The sequence below is a fragment of the Macaca nemestrina genome, chromosome 4 (genome assembly GCF_043159975.1).
Source record: "Macaca nemestrina isolate mMacNem1 chromosome 4, mMacNem.hap1, whole genome shotgun sequence".
Classification (NCBI taxonomy): Eukaryota; Metazoa; Chordata; class Mammalia; order Primates; family Cercopithecidae; genus Macaca; species Macaca nemestrina.
This window is the reverse complement of record NC_092128.1, coordinates 180,670,800-180,697,309: the sequence shown is the minus strand read 5'-3', so window position 1 is coordinate 180,697,309 and position 26,510 is coordinate 180,670,800. Positions and strand designations below refer to the sequence as shown.

Genomic DNA, 26,510 nt, shown 5'->3' with positions numbered 1-26,510 from the left:
TCCTGCCCACAAATCTCCCTGCAAATGCCACGCCTATGGAACCTTTCTCAAAAGTCCTCCCTCTCTGCTTCTGCTGAGTTTCTGCAAATCTCTGTGATGTCTTATGGGTGACTGACCACATGTGGGTGTCCTCAACAGACTACACTTTGGAGGATAAAGATTATGCCTTTTTTTTTTTCTATTCCCAAAAAGTAACACAATCTGGCACATGTTCAGTGCTCAATAAAAAGGATGAAAAAAAATAAATGACTTTTCTAAAAATAAGGTGTGGCCTTTCTAAATATGTCTCAGACCCTCTAAAGAGTTTCCTTTCCACCAGGCGCTATGTAATCTGGGCTCTACCCAGGAGTTGTGGGCAACATCTGGCTTCCCTATGAAGGCTGTCATGTCATTTAATGTAAAAATTAAAGACACATTTTACTAAGAGTATTCTGTAGGTTCCCTTCCCACCCAATATTCACCATGCATCTTATAAACTCCATCTGAAATAAATACAGAGAGTTTAAAGCAGACATCCAAAAAGCAAACTTGTCCCCAGATTTCAGTCTCAAAATCACACAAGAAACTCTGCCAACTAGGAATGTCCCTGTGCTCCTTTTTAAAGTGGGTCTAGTCCAATGGAGACTCTCCAGGGCCAGGAGATTGGACTCCAAGAGCAGCCATGCCCCAAGGCTTTCATGCCACCTAATTATGTGCTCAGGGAATCCCTTTGATGTTATCCGGTTTCCCTGGCAAATCCCCTTCCCTCTGCCAGAGGAACAAGCCAACTCTCAGAAGATCAAAACATGGGAAGGGTGATCCCTTTCCAGAAGTCTCTAATTAATATCAATGTGAGGTATCCACATCAATAAAGAATGGTCTATCCATAAGTAACCCTTCCCCCTGCAGTAATGGAGGAGGAGTGGGAAGGATGAGCCTCCAAAACCATGCAAAAGGTCTTTTGAAAGATAAAAACTCAACAGGCAAGGGGGCCAAAGCTGAGGTGTACTCAATCTATAGGCAAGGACCTTCCAGAACCTTCCACATGCCTGACATTGTGCAAAGATAAAAAGGACAAAGTCCTGCCCTTACAGAACTGGTATTTTAGAGCAAAGATTAAGCAAAGCATTTCCTGTAAAGGGCCAGATTGTAAATATTTCAGGGTTTGTGGATAGTCTCTGTCACAACAGCTCAATTCTGCCATAAATTGAGTTTATGGACACATATCATCTTCACGTGTCATAAAGTATTATTCTTCACTTTGGATTTTTTTTTTTTTTAACGATTTTTAAATGGCAAAATTAGACAGGCGCCATAGCTCACACCTGAAACCCCAGCACTTTGGGAGGCCAAGGCAGGAGGATGGCTTCAGCCCAGGAGTTCAAGACCAGCCTGGCCAACATGGTGAAACCCCATCTCTAAGAAAAATACAAAAAATTAGCCAAGAAAGGAATAGCTCCAGCCTCCAGCTCCCAGAGAGAGCTACACAGAAGATGGGTGATTTCTGCATTTTCAACTGAGGTACCGGGTTCATCTCACTGGGGCATGTCGGACAGTCGGTGCCGGTCAGCACGTGCAGACCGACCAGCGAGAGCTGAAGCAGGGCGAGGCATTGCCTCACCTGGGAAGCGCAAGGGGGAAGGAAATTCCTTCTCAGCCAAGGGAAACTGAGACACACAACACCTGGAAAATCAGGTAACTCCCACCCTAATACTGCGCTTTACCAAGGCTCTTAGCAAACGGCACACCAGGAGATTATATCCCACACTTGGCCCAGAGGGTCCCACGCCCACAGAGCCTCCCTCATTGCTAGCACAGCAGTCTGAGATCTAACTGCAAGGCGGCAGCGAGGCTGGGGGAGGGACGCCCGCCATTGCAGAGGCTTAAGTAGGTAAACAAAGCCGCCGGGAAGCTCAAATTGTGTGGAGCCCACCACAGCTCAAGGAGGCCTGCCTGCGTCTGTAGACTGCACCTCTGGGGACAGGGCATAACTAAACAAAAAGCAGCAGAAACCTCTACAGATGTAAATGTCCCTGTCTGACAGCTTTGAAGAGGGCAGTGGTTCTCCCAGCACGGAGGTTGAGATCTGAGAACGGACAGACTGCCTGCTCAAGTGGGTCCCTGACCCCTGAGTAGCCTAACTGGGAGACATCCCCCACTAGGTGCAGACTGACACCTCACATCTCACACAGCTGGGTACACCTCTGAGATGAAGCTTCCAGAGCAAGAATCAGACAGCAACACTGACCATTCAGCAATATTCTATCTTCTGCAGCCTCCGCTGCTAATGCCCAGGCAAACAGGGTCTGGTTGGACCTCAAGAAAACTCTAATAGACCTGCAGCTGAGGGTCCTGACTGTTAGAAGGAAAACTAACAAACAGAAAGGACACCCACACCAAAACCCCATCAGTACGTCACCATCATCAAAGACCAAAGGCAGATAAAACCACAAAGATGGGGAAACTGAACAACCTGCTCCTGAATGACTACTGCATCCATAACGAAATGAAGGCAGAAATAAAGATGTTCTTTGAAACCAATAAGAACAAAGATACAACATACCAGAATCCCTGGGACACATTAAAAGCAGTGTGTAGAGGGAAATTTGTAGCACTAAATGCCCACAAGAGAAAGCAGGAAAGATCTAAAATTGACACCCTAACATCACAATTAAAAGAACTAGAGAAGCAAGAGCAAACACATTCAAAAGCTAGCAGAAGGCAAGAAATAACTAAGATCAGAGCAGAACTGAAGGAGATAGAAACACAAAAAACCCTCCAAAAAAATCAATGGATCCAGGAGCTTGTTTTTTGAAAAGATCAACAAAATTGATAGACCACTAGCAAGACTAATAAAGAAGAAAAGAGAGAAGAATCAAATAGACACAATAAAAGATGATAAAGGGGATATCACCACCAACCCCACAGAAATACAAACTACCATCAGAGAATACTATAAACACCTCTATGCAAATAAACTAGAAAACCTGGAAGAAACGGATAATTTCCTGGACACTTACTCTCCCAAGACTAAACCAGGAAGAAGTTGAATCCCTGAATAGACCAATAGCAGGCTCTGAAATTGAGGCAATAATTAATAGCCTACCAACCAAAAAAAGTACAGGACCAGACAGATTCACAGCTGAATTCTACCAGAGGTACAAGGAGGAGCTGGTACCATTCCTTCTGAAACTATTCCAATGAATAGAAAAAGAGGGAATCCTCCCTAACTCATTTTATGAGGTCAACATCATCCTGATACCAAAGCCTGGCAGAGACACAACAAAATAAAAAACAGAATTTTAGGCCAATATCCCTGATGAACATCGATGCAAAAATCCTCAATAAAATGCTGGCAAACCGAATCCAACAGCACATCAAAAAGCTTATCCACCATGATCAAGTGGGCTTCATCCCTGGGATGCAAGGCTGGTTCAACATATGCAAATCAATAAATGTAATCCAGCATATAAACAGAACCAAAGACAAAAACCACATGATTATCTCAATAGATGCAGAAAAGGCCTTTGACAAAATTCAACAGCCCTTCATGCTAAAAACTCTCAATAAAATTGATATTGATGGAATGTATCTCAAAATAATAAGAGCCATTTATGACAAACTCACAGCCAATATCATGCTGAATGGGCAAAAACTGGAAGCATTCCCTTTGAAAACTGGCACAAGACAGGGATGCCCTCTCTCACCACTCCTATTCAACATAGTGTTGGAAGTTCTGGCTAGGGCAATCAGGCAAGAGAAAGAAATAAAAGTATTCAGTTAGGAAAAGAAGTCAAATTGTCCCTGTTTGCAGATGACATGATTGTATATTTAGAAAACCCCATCATCTCAGCCCCAAATCTCCTTAAACTGATAAGCAACTTCAGCAAAGTCTCAGGATACAAAATCAATGTGCAAAAATCACAAGCATTCTTATACACCAGTAACAGACGAACAGAGAGCCAAATCATGAATGAACTCCCATTCACAATAGCTTCAAAGAGAATAAAATACCTAGGAATCCAACTTACAAAGGATGTAAAGGACCTCGTCAAGGAGAACCACAAACCACCACTCGGTGAAATAAAAGAGGACACAAACAAATGGAAGAACATACCATGCTCATGGATAGGAAGAATCAATATTGTGAAAATGGCCATACTGCCCAAGGTAATTTATAGATTCAATGCCATCCCCATTAAGCTACCAATGACTTTCTTCACAGAATTGGAAAAAAACTGCTTTAAAGTTCATATGGAACCAAAAAAGACCCCTCATTGCCAAGACAATCCTAAGCCAAAAGAACAAAGCTGGAGGCATCACACTACCTGACTTCAAACTATACTACAAGGCCACAGTAACCAAAACAGCATGGGACTGGTACCAAAACAGAGATATAGACCAATGGAACAGAACAGAGCCCTCAGAAATAATGCCACACATCTACAGCCATCTGATCTTTGACAAACCTGACAAAAACAAGAAATGGGGAAAGGATTCCCTATTTAATAAATGGTGCTGGGAAAATTGGCTAGCCATAAGTAGAAAGCTGAAACTGGATCCTTACCCATTAATGACGAGTTAATGGGTGCAGCACACCAACATGGCACATGTATACATATGTAACAAACCTGCACGTTATGCACACATACCCTAGAACTTGAAGTATAATAATAATAATAATAAAATTAGTCAGCTGCGATGGTGTGCACCTGTAGCGTCAGCTACTTGGGAGGTTCAGATGTGAGAATCACTTGAACCCAGAAAGTCAAGGCTGCAGTGAGCTGTGATCACACCACTGCACTCCAGCCTGTGCAACAGAGTAAGACCATAAATTTAAAAAGGATACAGTGGTAGGTTGCCTTGTTGTCTAAGACTTGTGGTGCCAAATTGTTATATAGAACTAGGAACCTACAAGTAAATTCTCAGAAATGGTCTGTTTTTAGAACGAAGAATAAAAACATTTGATTGTGAAAAAAAAAAAATAGCCAAGCATGGTGGCACACACATGTAATCTCACCTGCTTGGGAGGCTGAGGCATGAAAATCATTTGAACCCTGAAGGTAGAAGTTACAGTAAGCCAAGATCGTGCACTCCATCCTGGGTGACAGAGCAAGACTCTGTCTCAGAAATAAAATAAAAATTAGTTGGGCATGGTGGCACGTGTTTGTGGTCCCAGCTACTAGAGAGGCTGGGGCAGGAGAATCAACTGAGTCCGGGAGGTCGAGGCTGCAGTGAGCTATGATGGTACCACTGCACTCTAGCCTGGGCAACAGAGCGAGATCCTGTCTCAAACAACAACAAAAAAAGCCAAAACCATTTTTAATTATTTTCTCACGTAAAAACAAATTACAACACAATATGGAATGGAATCTTATATATGAGAGAACATTTTCGATGAGGAGGGGACCAGCAGGAAGACCATGAGCTCCCCTCCCGCACTCCCAGCCAGAACCGGAGGAGACCAGCCGGAAGACCTTGAGCTACCCTCCCACATTGCCAGCCAGAACCGCACTTCTGGTGGGTACCGCATCATCATTGCCAGGACGCAACGAGGGCGGCCCCTGCCTGGAGAAGCAGGGCAGCCACCATCCGTTTTTCCTGGACAGGCAGAAGTGGCCACAGTCCATGAGGAGATGAGATCATTTGCATGTGTGTTTGCATTTGCATTCTCCCTGGATGAGAAAATAAGGGGGAGTTGAGGTTTCCTGACCTTTGGGAGGAAGATAAAATTGAACTTCTGTTCAAAAGCAGAGATCCTGCAGTAAACAGTACTATTATTAACATTCTGTTTTCAAAGAAAAGGATAAAAGAGCATGAGCATCTTTGTTTAATGAGTGTTTACACCAATGCCCCCATTTCCTTTTGGGCTTGCTCTGTCCTTCTTTGGGTGAAAAGTACTCCCACTGCTTAAAGTCTCCCAACTCCTCATAGCAACATTTATTCATATTATAAATGCATTTGAATGTCGAAGGTCCCAAACTCCACCCACTCCAAAAGAGACTCTCTTTGTGCAAACTCCCCTGTCTCCCACCCCCATTTGCCTAGGAGACTGAGTGTAACTTACAATAATGTACCATCGACAAATATAAATCACACATCCACGCCGCACAACCTTACCCTCTCTCGGGCAATTGTGGAACACTGTCTATGCAGAAAGGCCCCCTTAACAAACTCTTTGAAAATGCATCCAATCACACAGATCAACTATTGTCAACATGGCCCCCAAGGAATATTGTTTGAACTTTCTCATCACCAACCCAACCAAATATGGTTGGTGGGAAGCCCTCACAAAGACCTGAAGATGTGCTTTGGCTTTATTCCTATCCAACTGGTAGGCAGGACCTTGGATCAGAATAATTGTAACAAACGCTTGAGTACCAGTAGCACATATGAAATTTCTCAACTTAAAGTCATTTTCTTCTGGAATGGATTTTCCCTGGAAAACACACATTGGGAATACTCAGGTTCCCTTCTGGCTTGCTTTTGTTCTCTTTCCCACCCCACTTTCTATGCCTCCTTTCCCCCAACCAATCCAAATTCTTCACACCCTGTAAGGTCCAAGCAAGCTCCACCTCTTCCATGAGGCCTCACAGGGTTCAGCCAGTCCTGTGCTCTCTCTCCTCGAACCAGCTCAGCTCTGCCCAGCAAAGGGATCACCCCATCGGCTCCTGTTCTGTTTTCTGCTTCCCCCATGTCAGTGACATCTCTCCAGAACTTAAGCCACATGGTGGTCAAACCGTCATCTTATGGTCTTCTTGCTCCCTCCTTCCCTTGGCACCATGCTGAGCACATGAAGACCGCAGTGCCTGTTGGTGACAATTTAGGGAGCCTGTCAAGATACCTCTTGGCCTGACTGTGGATCCAAACCATAGGAGAGTTCATTGGGGACAGTTTGTCGAATGAATCTGGCTACGAAAGCTCAACATAGCTAACTCATTTCAGATCATGAAACTGAGCCTGTTCACCATGGTACCTCAGGAGCTAGGGCAGAAGGAATGATCTTCCACATTTTACATTTACTTTATCATTCTCTCTAGATATAGACACATGTGTAGATGTGTGAATGCATGTACACATGTGAGATTTTTTAATCATTTGAAAGTAAACTGTAGGCATGATGCCACTTTACCATTAAGTTCTTTAGTATACATTATGTAAAAGTGAAGACAGTTTTACAAAACCACAGTGTGATTATCAAAATCAGAAAATGCATATTGACATAATGCTACTATATCTAATCTGATACAGTAGCATCTGCAGACTTGATTCAGATTTTGCCATTTTTTCCAACCATTTCTTCTTATAGTCTAGGGAATCCCAGGTCATACTTTGTTGTCATGTCTCTCAATCTCGTATTATCTAGCGGAATTCCTCTGTCTTTCCTTATCTTTCATGACATTAATTTTTTAAGACTATAGACCAGTTATTTTGTAGCACGTGCCTCAACTTAAGGTTTTTAATGTCTTTTCCATGATTAGATTCAGGTTATGTCTTTGGGGCAAGAATAAAAAGTGATGCTGCGTCCTTCCCAGTACATTATATCAGGAGGCACATAAGGTCAACTTTTCCTAATTTGCGTGATGTTAACTTCTATCTCTGGCTCAGGTGGTGTGTGCCAGGTTTCTTCACTACAAAATTACTAGTTTTCACCTTGTAAGAAGTATCTCAGAGCAGGTGCTTTGAGGCCACATAAGTATCTTATTCCTCCTCAAACTTTGCTTTTAGCATTCATCGATAATTCTAACTTGAATCAGTTATTTCTATGATGGTTACCTCTGATTGTGTGATTCTTTCTACATCGATGTGTTGGCTTTCAGCTGTATGGAAGAGCTTTTCGCCTCCCTTAGTTATCTATTGATCTATTTATCTACATCAGTATGGACTCATGGATTCCTCTTGTATTCAATGTGTTATAATCTGCTACTGCTATTATTTGTGATGCTCACATTATCCCAGATCTGGCCAGTGGGGTCCCCTTCTAGTGGCTCTTTGCCCTTTGAACATAATCATTTTGTGTGCTCTTCCTTTTTTTTTTTGGCACAAAAAGATGTTACAGGCTCACCTTGGACTTTTTCAGCTCCAGCTCTGGAATCGGACATTTCTCCAAAGATTCCTTGTTCCTTTTAGTAGGGAATGGTCTTTAGAAGCCAAGACGTAGGCACTTGGTATACCAAGAAGATATTCATACCAGGTCCCTCCATTTACAAAAGAGGTCAGTTCTAGCCCAGCTCAACTGGCTGCTAGGTACACATATCTGAACTAAACTCACAGCTCAAAAACACTGTCTTCCAGAAACTTGTGAGGGAGAAATCCCAAGCTCCTCACTCCAATACTTACCAGCATGTTGATCTGGAGTGAAAACATGGAGAGAGGTCTGCATAAAGTCACAGCTCCTGCATTCTTCCAGAAGTCTCAACCCAGCTCTTAACACCTGCAGGAGGATCAAAGAGCCACCCTACACTTAGAAGCCCACTACTTTTATTGAGCTGCATAATGTAAAAACCAGCCCTGTGAAACTGATCCTGTGTCTGCTAGAAGGTGGTGTTAACTTCCCCACCAGCTGCCTTATTGCAAACTCTCAGGAGAAATTTCCTCATGTCACAGCACTAAGAATAGTTGGACTTTTGCTTAGCCATTGATTTCCTTTTATGTGATGGACACTAAGTTCTGTAACAAGCCATGTCTCCCTTGTGGTTACAACAACCTGGAATCAAATTTATGGTGCATGCAGCAAGATTGTGCATCATTATGGTGTGCATGTTCAGAATACTTCATTCCTGGTGCTTTTTAGGACCCTATCCTAGGAGCTGCTCTCTCCATAGCACCACTCCCATCATGAAATTGGCTATGTTGTATGCTGTATATATTAGTCAGCTCAGGCTGCCATATCATAGGCTAGGCAGCTTAAACAACAGATACTTATTTACTAATTGTCTGGAGGCTGGAAGTCCCAGATAGAGGTAGATTGGATTCCTGGTGAGGGCCTTCTTCCTGGCAGGAAGATGGGGACTTCCCACTCTATCTTCACAGGGCCTTTCCTCTGTGCAGGCACAGAGAGAGGGAGCCCTCTTTTGTGTCTCTTCTGGAACTACTGGATCAGGTTCCCCACCTGATACAATCTAATGAGTAGACAATGGGACATTTCACCTGTGGGACCTCCTCTAAGTACAGTCACATTGGGAGTTAGGGCTTCAGCATAGGAACTTGGGGGGTGCACAATTCAGTCCATGATATTATGCAAAGTACTTCTATTCTTCCTGGACCAAGTCAGAGCAATAATAAAGGGACACAATGTTTTCATCATCACTAAAAGCCTGTAGCCTCCACGTAAGTTCCCCGACACACCGCTGACACCTGGAATAGAGAACCTGACTTTTTGCAGGCTAAAATGTAATAAGGCCACACATGTAACTTGATTGATGGTGCTTTATCTAAAGTTATATAAGGCAAAATCCCTATACATAAAATGTGGCTTCTTATTCCGCAGTCAGTATTAAAAGATACTAAAAATACTAACAGTACACTTTCTCCAAAGCTGGCCATGCCCCTTTTCTATTTGAACATGTGAGCTTGTCCTTGCTAAAAGAGCCATCAAGATGGGAAAGGTCAAGGGTCTGGGTGAAGGGGATGGGAGGCTGTCCTGGTGAGAAGCACCAAGATAAACACACAGCCGGCCATCCATGGGTCCAGTTGTCACCTCCACAGCAGTAGAAAGTGCCTTCAGGAAAACTCAGGGCCCACGGCTATGAGGCTGCAGTGTAGGGAACACCACCTCTGTCCCAGGAGGGGCCTTTCTCCCTCCAGGACCTTCTCAGTGCTTTCTTACTTCCCATGCCTCTCGGGCAGGAAGGCACCATTTGCCCAGTGGCTGGCACGACACAGAACTGTTAGACAAATAGGCTAGGAGATTAAATGTCAGTGCTTAGATAATCAGTGTAAAGCAGTTTTATTATGTCTGTTTCAATGTTTGTTTAAAAAAAAAAACTATTGGTAAATAATTGAATGAAGATAGTGGGAACATGGAAGAAATGAAAAGCGTGAAAGGCATTTTTGCAGGAATGAGTTCAGGTCGAGGGAAGAAAGCAGGTACTGCTGGAGGGAGGGCATGAGGAAGCCAGACTACCAAAAGTTAACAGTTCTATGAAAAACTTCTTTATACTGATTATCAAATTATTACCATTTAAGCTATTAGACCATGTGTCTGTGGGCCTGGAGAGCTCTGTTCTAGCTCATCCAATAGTGTTTCTGCTTTTATCCCAAAATCACGTACCGATTTTTTAAATTGTTCACTTTGTTGTGTCCCCCACCCCTCCCACATCCCTTGCTGCCCACTCTTGTCTGAGAGGATCTGGGTTTTCAGGGGCAAGCACCTGCCTGCTAGAGAGGCCCAAGGGGCAGACGGTCGCCCTTGCTTCTCTCCCAGCTTGTCCCAGATCCACACAGTCCACCTTGAGGCTTTGATTTCCTGGTCATCCTCCAGGATTCTGTCTTGTAGACTCATCCACCATAGTTTGATCCTGTATACTCCTTCATTCTGCAAGTCAGCCAATCCCTGGGCCCCTCCCTTGTGAAGGAGAAATTTAAGACCCCATCCTCCAAATGGTGATGTGGATCAAGAGACGGCAGAACTTACAGTCTTGCTTATACAGCAATGAGTCATTGCTTGGATGTTGCCTAAAACATCGGTTCTATCTTCAAGTGGCAAGAAAACATAGCACTTGGTACCATCTCTCTCAGAAAGAAAAATTAAAATATTTAAATAGGTCATCTGATAGATTTCCAAATTGGATTCATGTTTTCAATTTCCTGCTGTCAAAATAGAGGGATGTTTCCCTCTACCCATTAACCATTTCTAATCACTCGGACTCAGGAAGGGGAACATCATCAGGAAGGGGCCTATCATGGGGAGGGGGGAGGGGGGAGGGATTGCATTGGGAGTTATACCTGATGTAAATGACGAGTTGATGGGTGCAGCACAGCAACATGGCACAGGTATACATATGTAGCAAACCTGCACGTTATGCACATGTACCCTACAACTTAAAGTATAATAATAATAAATAAATTAAAAAAAAAAAACTAAAAGACATTATGGGACATACACAGGGTGTGGCAGTCACTAGTGACACTTTGCAGAAGCTCACTTACAGAATGAGTTTCTTTGTGGCTCTTGTCAACCCAAATAACGACTTGCGTGAAGAACTGTCCCTTCTTGGTGTCTATGTTAAGGGTAAAGCTTAGCATACCTAATCCTACCCTTTCGTTCTAAGTTTAACGAAATAACGGTTTAGGTGAGGGGAGTAGCCTTAGAAATTTGGGCTAAATCGATGGTTCCTTGGCAGATGGCTGAGTAATTTGTGGATCTCAATAGAAACACTTTGTTTGTTAGAGAATGTTACATTGTCAATATTCTATGTCTCTTTGAAAGTGAATTTGAAGGGTTCTGCCATTTTCCTGATTAGCTCCAAAGCCAGAATCTAAACTCTATTTCAGAGAGTGGGAAGGCCGTGAGCATTGGGCCCCAACGTCCTGGCAGAAAAGAATGTTGTCTCTCAGGCCAGCACATGTCTAATCAAGACACAGTTCCTATTGGCCCCTCACATTCCTATCAGTTTCCAAATTGTTCCACTAAAATAGGGCTTGGGATAGAGGCAACATCTTTACAGCAGATCAATGTGGGAGCTGGCATTGGCACTGCTGAGGAGAATATATTCATTCTTCTGTCTACTTTAAATCTACACACTTTAAGCACCGTTCACACCCCTAATGCTGCTCCTTGGAAATTACTGTAAAAGAAAAAAATGCATTGCCTTTTTTACTCAAGGGTAAAGGGAGAGGCAGTTGAAACACAAATATTAAATGGGAATCTGTGTGCCACTCGACATTTTTTTGGGGGGGGTTTTGGATTTTTGTTTTTAAGTTCTGGGATACATGTGCAGAACACGCAGCTTTGTTCCATAGGTATACACGTGCCACGGTGGTTTGTCGCACCCATCAACCCATCATCTAGGTTTTAAGCCCCGTGTGCACCAGGTATTTGTCCTAATGCAATCCATGGAAATGGACACACGTATCTCATTCCACTGCCTCAAACCCCAATGACTAAGTGCTAGAATGCAACTACATCCCAAACTGCTTGAAATAAATGGGCCATCAGCTGAAGTTAGAGAAACCTTTTTTTAAATTATACAGCAAAACATCTCAAAAAATATGTTTGATCCAGAGTGGTGGATCATAGCAAAAGCGCATTGAATGAATATGTTCACGTCACTCTCACTATTTAACTTAGCGGGGCCTGCCTGCAGGGTCTAAGGAGTTGTGACGGCCGTGCTTTCCTGTAAGCACAGGTGCGCTGTTACTCACACAGATTCCACCCCTGCCGAGTGGCCTCCAACCACGTCTCACTATATCCCACTGTCATTGGATTTCGACTCCTGCCAAAAACTGAGCAAAGCTAGAACAGAGACTGTAATCACTGAGCAGTGGCTGAAGATGTACCTGGAAACCGTTCCAGCCAGAAGCCAAACTGTGAATCAGGAAGGAACGGGACACCTAAGAGGAACTTCTTAGAAGTCGGGCTCAGCTGATGCTCCTATTCAATATGTGTCAGTAGTTCCCACCTTCCAACAAGAGCTGCCAGGGCTCTGAGCAGGCTGTGCCAAGCAGGCTGGGAGGGTGTCAAAATGCCCAGCTCTTCACCCCCACTGAAGATAAATCATCAGAAAGTTAAGATTTGGAAGCATCATAGCCCCCAATAAGGGAGGGGAGGGAGATGTTTCTCACTTCCAGTCTAGTGAATGAGGACCCCGTCGGAGTCCTTAGAGGTCCTGACAGAGCCTCCCTGCACCTGAGCCTAAGGGTGCCAGGGAACTGTTGTCCTAGCCATACCCGGCCAGCTGCCCTTGCAGTGGCTTCAGGAGTTAGAAACCCTGCACTCTCAGCCCCACACAATTCAATTATCTATTTGTCCTTACTCCTCAAAGGTGTGACCTAAGCTTGCTTGGCTTGGAATTGAGAAGGAACCCAGGCCAGGTGCGGTGGCTCAAGCCTGTAATCCCAGCACTTTGGGAGGCCGAAGTGGGTGGGTCATGAGGTAAGGAGTTCAAGACCAGCCTGGCCGAGATGGTGAAACCCATCTCTACTAAAAATACAAAAATTAGCTGGGCATGGTGGCAGATACCTGTAATCCCAGCTCCTCGGGAGACTGAGGCAGAGAACTGCTTGATCCCAGGAGAAAGTGGAGGTTACAGTGAGCCGAGATCGCACCACTGCACTCTAGCCTGGGCAACACAGCAAGACTCTGTCTCAAAAAAAAGAAAAAAGGAAAGAAAATAAAAAGTAATCTGAAGTATCACCCATTAATGTTACCTTGATGTACAAATATTTACGTCCAATTTCTGTATGGAAAAGGAGGGGCTTTGTGGAATTTTTTAAATTCATATTTGTGCCCTGACTGTGGCCATAGACTATTCACCAGGCCAGGTGTTATGCTTGGCAACACCATGCCGAAATTTCAAGAAAATACTCTTAGGCTTAGGCCTTCGGCAAATTGAAAAATCCTGAGGTTTCCTAAGACTCTCACAGCTAAGACCTTTTATCCCAGCAATGCCCATTACAAATCCAAGCGTGGGTCATGCAGTGGCTCACACCTGTAATCCAAGCACTTTGGGAGGCCGAGGTGGGCGAATCACGAGGTCAGGAGATCGAGACCATCCTGGCTAACCAGGTGAAACCCTGTCTCTACTAAAAACACAAAAATTAGCCGGACGTGGTGGCGGGCGCCTGTAGTCCCAGCTACTCGGGAGGCTGAGGCAGGAGAATGGCGCGAACCTAGGAGGTGGAGCTTGCAGTGAGCCGAGATTGTGTCACCGCACTCCAGCCTGGGCGACAGAGCAAGACTCTGTCTCAAAAAAAAAAAAAAAGAATTAGGACTGTGGCTAGATAGATGGACAGATAAGTCATGCCCCGAATGTTCAACCTGAACTATAACTCTCTTCTATTGAGAGGCTCTGATAACAAAGAAACAGGATGAGAACAGTGAGCCCCTTAAAAGGTAAGAGGAAAACAAGATGGAACCCACTGAAAGGGGGAAGGAAGAAGAAAAGGAAAATATACTTTGCTTACGAATTTGTTTCAAGGGACACTTATCATCCACCACACTTTTTAGTATGCATGATTTTGAAGTGATTGCAGAGCAATTAGTCAAAATTTCATCTCACTAAGGATGGTGGAGGGTGGAGAGCACCATTTTCTTCATTACTAGGGCTCTGTCCGCCAGAAAGTGACTGCTTTGAAAAGCTGTAGACTCTGCAAGCTTTCCTGTAATGGAACTTCTCATTCCCTCCTGTACTTCAATAGATAGAGGAACAGAGAGAGAGAGAGAGAGAGAGAGAGATGTTATACATATACATACATCATTTGTATATACATTGATTTATATCACCTTTGATTTATCACCAATGATATATGGTGATTTATATCACATTGATGTACGCACCTTTCGTGTATATCTATAATACATATATCTAAATGTATCTCCACTACAATAGAATTACATTCATGAAACATATTCAAAGAATCTTCCATTTGACTGCCATCATCCTGTCTTTGGATGTGATACTTCAGCTAACACTTTCATCATGTCCTTGTGTCTAGTAAGTTTTTCAAAATAGTAGAACTAAGAGAAAGATATTAATACTTATTAGGCACCCAAGTCTGGGTTCCAGCCAAGCATCATGGAAGATGTGTCTCATAAGTGAATAATCTCAGGTGCCTTATCTGGCACCTGCACCCTTCTCCCCAACCCCTTGGGTCACTGAGTCCGATATCACAGCATAAGCCTGGCCAACAGTGGGTTGTATCACACATCCCGTTAAGCTGAAAAACGAGGGTTAGGCTCACTAGGAAAAGCCCCGGACTTATGTTCAGAGCCCTTTCGCTCATGTCCTGTCCCTCCTGAACATTAGCTGAGTGATCTGATTTCCCTGGACCTTGTGTTCTTTATCTGATGAGATTCCTGCCTGGCTAGGTTTCAATGATTATTAAATTAGATGATATAAAAAAGCCTAGCATAGAATCTGGAATGTAGATTTTTTTAAATGCTTTTAAAATATGGGTATATCTCTAGTACTCAAGAGGTTCCATTTGCCTGTAAAATGACAGATGGTTCAAACATCTAAAAATGTCAAGTTAGAAAAAGTGCTTACTAATAATGAATTAGCGGGTAATGCTTCTTTTTTAGGTTGAATCTGAATGAGATGAGCTGGGAATCCCATCACATATAATTCAAATATGTTAGAACACTTATGCTCTAAAATTATCCTTATAAGAGAAAACTAAAGGAGAAGACACACCTGTCTGCCAAGTTCTTTAAAAATCAGCTAGAGAAATAGAGAGTTCTCTATTTCTCATTCATGTGTTTTATGCCTCAAACAGGTCAGATAAGAGGGACAACTTCCATCTCAGATGGTAGGACTCAGTGAACACAAAAACTGTAAATCATCCACAATTATTGAATATGCTATTGGTAGAACAAAGAAACCATTCCATCATCTGGCACGTGTTTATCTAGCAACTTTATCCATTTAGATTCTAGAATACAACTAAAACTCCAAACTGAGGGGAGAAAAGCAATCACAGAAGATGCCACAAAGCCCATGCAGTCTGGCCCAGCATCTAAGACCAATGCTGGAAGCTAAGCAGAGCTGTGTCTTTTTTATTTATTGTTTTTCTCATAAGAAATCCTAACAAGTTCAGAATTGACTGCTCTCCCAGACCAGAGGAGATCGAAGCAGCAAATAAAGGGAGGAGATGGATTGGCTATAAAACAGGCACATTGAAAGCAACAAGAGGCAAGTCTGACAGTGAATGAAAAAAAAAAAAAAGCCCAGAGCTATAAATCAAAGAAAAAAAAGCCCAAACATGTCTCTGTCTGGAATCCTTTATGAGAAAAGCCAACGTTTTTACCCACCTTACAATCTCCTGAGGCAAGGTCTGCGTTGAAGGACAGAACAGTAGCTGATGTTTCAGCAAGATGGCACGGAGACATGAAGAAAAAGCTTAAATTATACCCAGTGCAGTCTGCTTGTGAAGAAAGGGAAGCGTCTGCCACAATTTAGAAAGATTTCTGGCCTGGAATTGGGAAGTGTTTGCTTGCCTTGCCTGCAGCTGAAAAGTGGTGAGTCTGGGTCAGCTGGAGCACTCATCCTGCAGCCTGTAACCCGTGTTGCTGAGATACCAGCTGGGACGCTACCTTTAGTCTTTCTTCCAGCAGCCAATTTTCCCAGCGCAGGTGGCCCAGGTTAAGAGGCGCCTGTCATGTGGTTTTAACCCAAGCCAGCCACTGAATGGCCTCCAAGGGCTTGGGGACTTTGGATCAAGTGCTGGGAGTGACCACACCAGAACCCTCAGGGCCCTCCCTGATACCATCATGAATCACTTAACCACTCTGGGCCTCACTTTCCTCAGAAATGAGCTTTGTCCAGCAGAATGTGTATTCCAAGTCTGAATTTGCCTGCCTTTGAGAAAAGTGCACTTCGGGCTTTGTCCCGTCCCAACCCACCCCACCTCTGCCCACCTCCCATTTTTTCAACCCCTACCTTCCTTCCTGTCAAGCCTGACACCTGCCGCAGGTGAACTTGAGGCCATGACCAAATAAATGCACGGGTCCCTGTCTCCACTCACATCCCGATTAAGACTTCACACAGAGGCAGTGGTTCACGCCTGTAATCCCAGCACTTTGGGAGGCCGAGGTGGGCAGATCACCTGAGGTCAGGAGTTTAAGACCAGCCTGGCCAACATGCTGAAACCCCATCTCTACAAAAATACAAAAATTAGCCGGGCATGATGGCGGGTGTCTGTAATCCCAGCTACTCGGGAGGCTGAGGCAGGAGAATCACTTGAACCCGGGAGGCAGAGACTGCAGTGAGCCGAGATCCCACCACTGCACTCCAGCCTGGGTGACAGAGCGAGACTCTGTCTCGGGGAAAAAAAAAAAAAAAAAAAGGCTTCACCTGGGAGAGTGAATGTGTGGAGGCTGCAAACTATAAACACCAACTTCAACACATATTTTTTCAATCGTAGGCATTCTTTCCTTCCCAGACACTAGCCTCCTCCACCTCCACAGCCAGGTGGACGGGAGTGGTGAGTCTCCCTCCACCTGCTTCAGTCTAAAGAAATTAGATTTCACCTGTCCCCTCCTCACTCGCGTATCAAGAGAGCACGTGTGAGTAGCCCAGAGCAAATCCTTCTTTGTCCGTAGAGAAGGATTAATCCTCTGTTCCTCATTTTTAAAATTTTAATTTGGGTGTTTTTACATTAAAAGTAATGCTTGCACAGGATAAGACATTCAAATGGCATAAAGGATAGTAACGAAAAATACATCCCCTTCCATCCTCTGCTCTGCAGTCCCTCTGCTTGGATAGAACCTGTGCTCACTGTCCCTTGAGTGCCTTTCTGGAAACGTTCTCTGCGTCTTCAGGTATATTGTAACATGTACTCATACGCATTCCTATTTTGTTACACAAATGGAATGAACGATTTTGTCCGTGGTCAATTGCTTTTTATTAATTTAACATATACTGTAAATCTTTATTAACACATTAACTCGTTCTTTTTAAATTGCAAAATAATACTTCATTTGATGCCATATGATCATTTCTCTAACTAGTGCTCTAGAGAATATTATAGATAGCTTCCTACTTTTTTTTAATTACAAATAACAGTGCAGTAAACCTCTGATATCCATAGGATAGATTTTTTTTTTTTTTTTTTTTTTTTTTTTTGAGACAGAGTCTCACTCTGTCGCCCAGGCTGGAGTGCAGTGGTGCAATCTTGGCTCACTGCAAGCTCCACCGCCCGGGTTCACACCATTCTCCTGCCTCAGCCTCTCCAGCAGCTGGTACTACAGGCGCACACCACCATGCCCGGCTAATTTTCTGTAGTTTTAGTAGAGATGGGGTTTCACTGTGTTAGCCAGGATGGTCTCGATCTCCTAACCTTGTCTGTGATCCGCTCGCCTCAGCCTCTGGAAGTGCTGGGATTACAGGCGTGAGCCACCGCGCCCAGCCAGGATAGATTCTTAGAAGTGAGATTGATGGGATAAAAGAGGATATGCATATTTTGCTTCTCAAGATATTGCCAAATTGCCCTGCTACAAAGGATCGTGTTGATTTCCAATCCTGTCTCCAGGAACAGGCACGCCTTTGTCCACCTATTTTCATCCACGCTGGGTAGAAACCTCATTGATCTTTGCCAATAGGATAAGTGAAAACAGGTGTCGTTCATGTTTTCTAGCATGTAGTTGGGCATCTTTCAATATATTTACAGGTGTTTCCTTCTCTTTGCCCATTTCCTAATTGATTTTTTTCTTTTTTCTAGTTGATTTGTAAAGGCTGGCTTTATATAAAGGAAATGACTCCCTTGTCAGTTATATGTTTTGCAGATATCTTTCATAGTCTGTCATTTGTCTTATGGATTTTTTTGTTAATGGTATTTTACCTGCAAAATAGATTTATTTTATGTAGTGAAAGTTATTGATGTTTCTTTCTGCCATCTCAGTTTTATGTTATACTTGGAAAGGCCTTCTCTATTCCTATAAAATTCACATAAAGTCATTCTCCCTTGTTTTCTCTTACTGCTTTCAACAGTTTAATTTTTAGACTGAGATCTTTGACCCCACTGACTCGGCTGGGCAACCAGCTTGCATTGTTTGCTGGAAGACCAGCCGACGTCCTAACACTCTTCACCGAATAACCTGGCCTTCCTTCGCGGACCTAAGTGGTCTTCAGCTTTGTACTTCCTGATTTTATCCCACTCACTTTAGCAAAAGAAAATAACGGTTTCCAAATAATATTCCCAACCTTTGGCTAGGGTAACTGTTTCAAATATCAGTCTGAGTTCCCCTAACCTTCCTATGCTAACGTAACACTTCACAATTATTGTTTAATTGTGTTCCCTGAAATTCATATGGTGAAGTCCTAACCCTTAGTACCAAGAATATGACCTTATTGGGAAATAGGCCGATTGCAGATGTAATTAGTTACGTTAGATGAGGTCCTACAGAAGAGCAGACCGTAGTCTGATGTGACTGGTGTCCTCATAAAGAAAAATAGAGGTGAAATTTGGACACAGACACGTGCACGGGGAGAAGGCCGTGTGAAGATGACGTCAGAAGCCGGGGTGATGCAGCAAGAGCCAAAGATTGCCAGCAACTGCCATAACCTGGGGGAAGGGCCTGGACCAGACCTTCCTTCACAGCCTCAGGAGGAACCAACCCTACCAACACCCAGGTCTCAGGCTTCCAGCCTCCAGAACTGTGAGACCACACACTTCTGTCATTCAAGCCACCTGTTTGTGATACTTCGTTATGACAGCCTGAGGAGACTCAGACAACAATTATAGGGCAGTTTGATCATTTCTTGTTTATTACTAGAGACCAGTTCAGTTGTTGTTGGAGCAGGTGTGACACAGAACATCTTTCCTCTGTTTAGGGCAGCCTCACCGAACGTGGTCACTGTGCCTCTCAGACCATCAGGCAAATTCACGCCTGCCTTCCTGCCCACTCACCCAGTGCAGTAGGCATGACAAGATGCCAGCTCACCCCCCTGCAGAAGGGATCCGTTCTCCCTCTGCCACTTCACATAATTGCTCCTTCCCCTGGGACACACCAAGAAAGAAGCCTGGCCCCATTTCCAGACCCCAGCTCTGTGGGGCCACTTCCGGTTCCCGGCACCAAACTCTGTACATCTCACTCACTTGGGTTTGGCTTCTGTCCTGTCTTCCTTTCTACCCGCCAGGCTTTGGTCTTACCTACCCTTTTCCTGCAAACAAACAAACAAACAAACACGTTAAGCAGGGAAAACAGACCATTCTGACCCTTAAAGAGACAGTGCACCTAGAGGTCCTCAGCGGAGAAGTGTTATCTGCAATGTGCAAATAAAAACTAAAGAAGCCAGTGGGCTTAAAGAAGGAAGAGAGGGTAGAGAAGACTTCTAGAAGGAGGAGGGGAGGAGGGAGGAACACGATGATCATTCCAGGAAACCCTGAGGAAAGATTTATTCAAGCTGCTCTCTTTAAACGCTGCTTTTAAAAAAGCAAGAACCTGGAAAATCCCTCCAGAAAGCGGGGCTTCTTCCCTGCTGCCTCTGCCTGTTAACCAGGGCCATTTCTGTCATGGGGAAAGCCACATTTGCAACATTGTCTCCTTTTTCTGCAAATAGGATTTTTCTTTCAGGCTTGCTTTGTGCTTATGTGTGAATTTTTGGTGATGTCTTGTAGCCAATTTCCTCCCTCTGGGAATACATAGCTGAAGAAATTATCATGTAAATCAGGATGGTAATATGATTCAGAGGACATATTTTTCCAGGAATGCTTCCCTCGCTTGACGCCAGAGACCGAGAAACAGTATGGAAGCAGGCTGGATTTACTCGGGAAAACAAAGGCTGGCTTGAATGTTCCAGCTCTGTGTTGGCCGGAGCATGGTTCCCCACTGACTGGCAGGGCTGAGCCCACTGCTCTCTGAAGCAGCCCTGTCTTCCTTCCCCATCACTCCCGAGCTCATGGAGACCACTGGGTTTGCAGAACTTCTCCATAGGCTGTAGGGACAGATGGCCCAGGGATGAGCAGTAGGACCCAGAACTGGCTCCACCCCAAGGAACACCCTTGGGCAGACAGAGGACCGCTCTGCTCACTGCTTAGGCACCAACCCATCTGTAGTGAGTTGACGGGTGACCACCCAAAAGATATGTCCACATCCTGGGCCCCAGTACCTACAAATGGGGCCTTATGGGAAAAAGGGTCTTTTTCCTATGAGGATATAATTAGGTTAGGGGGTCTCAAGATGAGATCATCCTGGATTATCCAGGTGGCCCCTAAATCCAATGACAAATGCCCTTATAAGAGACACACGGAGGAGAGACACACAGAGAAGGCTACGTGAAGATGGAGGCAGAGACTGGAGTGATGCGGTCACCAGCAAAGGAATGCCTGGGGCCACCACGTTACACTTTGAAAGGCCTCCTCTATTCCTATAAAACGAACATAAAATAATGCTCCCTTATTTTCTTGTAGTGCTTTCAATAGTTTAATTTTTAGACTGAACTCTTTGACGCCGCTGGCCCGGGTGGGCGGTCAGCTTGCATTTTGTTCCAAATGACCAGCCTATGTGCTAACACTACTCACTGAGAAGCCAGAAGAAGCAAGAAAGGACCTTCCCCTAGAGCCTTCAGAGCATGCACAACCCTGGGGACACCCTGATTTCAGACTTCTGGCCTCGAGAACTGGAAAGGAATGATTTTTGATTGTTCTAAGCCTCCAAGTTTGTGGTAATTTGTTACCGCAGCTGCAGGAAACTAATCCACCCTCCTTGCAAATCACCCCTCCCCTTCTGTTGTCTCCCTGGTGACCATCTGAACAAATAACATTTGTGGAATGAAAGAAGCAACAGGAGAGTAATGTGATGGGCCAAGGCCAGTCCCCGTGTATGCACAAGACAGACTTCTTGCCCCTTAATGAAGAAATAGGGCAGCTGGTGTTCATCCCATTCAGCAACCGAGACCAGCATCACGCACCCTGACCTCAAATTGCACAGGAGCTCCATGGGTGAGTGGTCTCACTGAACCAAGGTTACTACTCAGAGGTATGACCTTCTAGAAAATGTGGTTTGGGTCGCTCCCTCTTCTCCTCCTCTTCTCTTGCTCTCTCCCGCTCTCTTTCTGGCTGAGTCACTAGAAAATTTCACCAGCCACATGTGTACTCAGAGACAAAAAGTTGAATGAACAGAAAGATTTTTAAAGTCACTCATGTTTTACCTTTTAGCATGAAAGAAAAGTTATGAAGAATCTGACTCAGTACAGAAATTTCTAAGAAGCAACCCCCTCAAGACAGATCCAAGTGAAACCAACAAGCATGTGCATACACCTGTCAGAAGCACTTGATTAAATTACAGGTTTATGTTCGGCTCAGGACAATGTGAGAGCCAGTGTTAAATTCCCCAACAGGCACCTGTCAGTCTTCTTTTAGACCGAAACCAACATGAGAGCTGTCCACAGAAGAAAAAGAGAAGAGCACATCAGAAGAGCTTGGCAAGTTTTCAGATTACCATGGCTATTTCTAGATCATCTTTCATTATCCCTGCCTACACCTTGGGAATTCCTCCCCTAATTTGAGAGTTTCAAGTTGTCAGCATCAATTGGCAAATGCCAAGTAAGGCAAAGCACAAGAATTCTCAGCCCCTGAAGAAATTTGGAGAGAAAAGAGGAACCCTGCACCTTGGCATTGTTATTTCTGACTAGCGTCATGAGAACCAAACCTTTTTATTCTTTGATATCTAGTGGACAGGTTCCTTGAGATGAGTTAGAAATCTTGCATTCAGCTCTAGAGATAATAGCGACATTCACAACCAACATGATCCTCAGGACCAATGTCCTTGATGGAACCTCTGCAGAAGTACTAAGTGTTGTCCCTTGAGAGAATGGACTGTCCTGGTGAGCAGCGAGATCCTGGGTTCACGGGTCAAAGAAGCCCCAGGAGGGTGTCACGGTGATGGTGGCTGCATTCTGCACAATGTGTATGTAGTCTAGGTTCTCCAGGGAAATATAACCAATAGAATGGATGGAGAGATAGAAAGAGAGAGATATACATCTGTCTATGCAGATACAAATACATATGATTTATTATAAGCATTGGCTCACACAGTTATGGAGGCTCAGAAGTCCCAAGACCTGCAGTTTCCTGAAGACCCAGGAAAGCCAATAATGTAGTCCTAGTCCTAGTCCAAGTCCAAAGGGAGAAGACCAATGTGCCAGCTGGAGTACAGTCAGGCAAAGAGAGCAGATTTTCTTTTACTTTGCCTTTCTGTTCTATTCAGGGCTTCAGTAGATTGAATAAGGGCAATCAGTCTACTGATTCAAATGCTAATCTCATCCAGAACCACTCTCACAGAAGTATCCAGAAGGTTGTTTAACCAAATGTCTGGGCGCCCCATGCCCAGTCAAGTTGACATATAAAATTAACCATCGTAGTATGGATACCCAGGAATTTCGTGGCAGCCATGTGCAGCCGAGAGTTGGCTCAACTGCTCTGTGAGCTTGAGGACTGAACATCCTTGGATACTGGCTCAGTCTTGGGGAGGGCTGGGGGAGAAACATAATGCTGGGTCTTGCCCAGCACATCACTCTGAATTGTCTTGAGAGGGCTTTCTTCTTCAGGAATTTCTGCACTGAGGTGGAACTTTACAACCTTTTTTCACTCCAAAAGGTAAAAAATGAGTAAATAATAATTGAAAACAAGCCGTCATTTATACATACTCCTAGCCAGTAGAGGAAAGCAGTTGAGAGAGAATGAGTGGGATCTATAAATCTCACTTTTGTATCAGAGAGGAAAAAAGGCACGATTTGCTCTATGCCATTTATATATATACAAATATCTCACTTCTGTCAAATAACAATTTTAATTAAAATGGTCACAATGGTATCTAGCCCTTCTGCTAACTTAGGGATTCCCTGAGCACCAGTGACCATGGATACTCTCAGTTGTTTCAAAACTGAATAACGAAGAGGCTCTTCCAGGTTAATGCTGAAGATTCTTCCAACCATGTCTAGAAAGGTGAGTGTATGTGATACACCAATTCATACAAAAGGTGGCCCTGAGGATTTAGAGAGATAAACAGAGTGCCAGGCTGGGCGCAATCCCTACCACACAGAAGGTCCCCTCAGTGAAAGTCAGTCAAACCTCACTGGCCAATGAACACACTAACCCTTGGGCTGAGCTTGGATTGGCAGTACATGGCAAATGGTTAAGACCAGTGTTGATTTCCACCTTTCCTTCATTCAGCAAACACTCTATTTCTTCCCTGTTCTTTCTGTGTTTGCCTGAGATCATGCAATTATCAATAACAGTAGTTATCATGAACATTCATTGAGTATTTACTGCATGCCAGCCCTGTTCTGTGTTTCACACATTTTAACTCACAAAATCCTTACTGCTCCTCTATAATGTAGATTCTGTTATTACCACCCTGATTATATGGGTAAGGAAACAGAGGCATAGGAGAGTGAATTAACTTTTCCAAAGACACATAGCTTTTGTATTAGTTGTCTCTTGCTGTACAATTCACCCAAAAACTTAGTGGCTGAAAACAACCAACACTTATTGTCTCACAGTTTCTGTAGAACTAGAATTCAGGAGCTACTTAGGTGAGTACTTATGAGGTTGCAGTCAAGATATTGGCTGGGGCTGCAGTCATCTGAAGGCTTGACTGGGGCTGGAGGATCCACTTCCAAGACAATACACTAATATGGCTGTTGACAGAGGCCTTCAGTTCCTTGATACATGGACATCTCTGTAGGTTGCTTGAGTGTCCTCACAACATGACAGCTAATTTTCCCCAAAGCAAACAATTCCAGAGAGAAAGAGAAAACCCACAGTGCCCTTTAGACTTAGTCTCTAAAGTTACACACCATCACTTTCACTTTATTTAAAAGAAATGAGTTACTGAACCCAGTCAACATGTAAGGGGAAGGAACATAGGCTCCATCTCTTGAAGAGGGAGCATCAGATAGTTTGTGCATGTGTTTTAAACCATGTAAGCGGTAGAGCTGGGATTCAGCCCCCTCAGACTGGCCACAACAACTACATGCTTCACCACTACAGTAGGTGCTCCCTGAGCTTACGTGGGTCTCTCAGCCATGTGTACAAAGCTCTGTAGACTTTTCCATTTATTTATCTACCCATCTATCTATTCATTCATCTACCTGTCCATTCATCCATCTGTCTGTCTACCCATTTACTCATCCATCTGTCCACCCATCCACTCATCCATCCATCCACCCACCCACCCACCCATTCATCAACACATTCATCAGTAGGTTATTGCTCAGTGCAGTTAGTGCTCTCCTCCAGGCTCTTTCCCTCATAGCTGCAGGGCCAGGCACCACTGCCTGTCATGGAGGCTTTCTGAGTATTTCTGGGAATTATGCAAGAAGCCTATGACCCCAGAAAAGAGGTTTTCAAACCAATCAGTTAAGACACTTAGGAAAGCGTCCTCACCTCTCTATACAATCCCAGAAGTTTCTCTCTAAAACAGCACCGATGGTAGCATTCATGGATAACTCCCATTGTCTACAGGATTATAGGATAACATGCAAATTCCTTGGACATCACTGAAGTCCTTTTATAATGTAGACCTACCTTACCTGTCCAGCATCATCTCATGCCCTCATCTTTACTTAAGCAGCCCAGTGAATCACTCACTAGCTGTCACCTCTAGATAATTACTGACCCCACTGCCCTCCTTTATCCTTCAAGGCTCTCCTAATAAGCCCCATCCTCTTTGAGATCTTCTCTGACACCACCCCCGCCCCCAAGTTAGCCAGCATCTGTTTGGCCCCATGGGAGTTTTGTGCATAACATTCAAATGCATTTAACACTTTGTTTTGTGAATTTCTAGCCTTCCACTAGAGAAGTAGCTCTGTGACTATAAGAACTTTTGCAGGGCTAGGCAAAGAGAAGCAATTCCAAATGCTTGCCTTCGCCAATGAATGAATTAATGGATGGATGAATGGATTGTTGGCTGGCTATATGAATGAGTGAATGGCAGAGTGCATTGATGAGTGGGTTGATGAATGGGTGGCTGAGTGAGTTGATGGATGACTGGAATGACTGGATGGGTGGATGGATGGATGGATAGATGGATGGATTAATGGATGGACAAATGGTTTGGTGTGTGTGTGTGGGTATGTGGGTGAGGGAGTGGATGGATCGATGGATGGAAGAATGGATAAATGGATGGAGAGAAACAGCTTCTGATCTCTTGGAGCTTATGCAATAGTCAAACAAAAATAATTTTAACACATACTTTGAAGAAATTTGCTAAAGAAAAATGTTATGGAAAACAGTCCAATCAGGATGAACTCATATGAAAGGTAAAGCATAAATTTTAAATACAAACAACAACGAAAGGGGAGGAGGAAGAAAGGAAGGGAAAGGTGAAGAAAGGAAAGGTCAAATAAAAGCACTCATTAGTATTTCTGCAAACCCAAGGATTTGGTACTCCTGGCAAAGTAGGGCTATTTCGAGTTGTTTTTATTGTTTTTCACCAAAAAAACTGAAAATAAATTCTTTTGGCCAAGTTGATCTCTGGGTGGGACACAGGGAGCTGCACACGGGTGGCAGGATCAAAGCAGGTGAGGGCTGCCTACCAGGAAATGAGCTGTTGCCATGGAAAAGCCATCTCCCGGGCTGTGTTTACCGGAGTCCTCTCCCTCCCCACCCCCAGGCTGTCACACTGCAGCAGACTGGCTAGAGCTTGTCTTAAGCCACAGGAGGACCAGTCCTGCAGTCAGAAGCAATAGTCCAAGGCCAGCAGAGTGGTGGGCACTGCCGGCATCGAGGCACCTGGGGAGAAGAACTGAAACCAATTATCGATTTCTGCCACTGGACAGTTAGACCCCTGAGTGCAATGTCAGCCTAGCCAGGAGCCCTCTTCCTACAGTCAACTGGGACCAGCATTGTAGTCACTCCTAATAAGG

General features: G+C 44.1%; 1 protein-coding gene across 3 annotated transcripts in view; it reads left to right on the top strand.

Annotated features, from left to right (window-relative positions):
* Window positions 1-26,510, top strand: part of LOC105472642 (potassium inwardly rectifying channel subfamily J member 6) — a 321,612-nt gene that overhangs the window by 220,068 nt on the left and 75,034 nt on the right. The gene's annotated exons all lie outside the window — the stretch shown is intronic.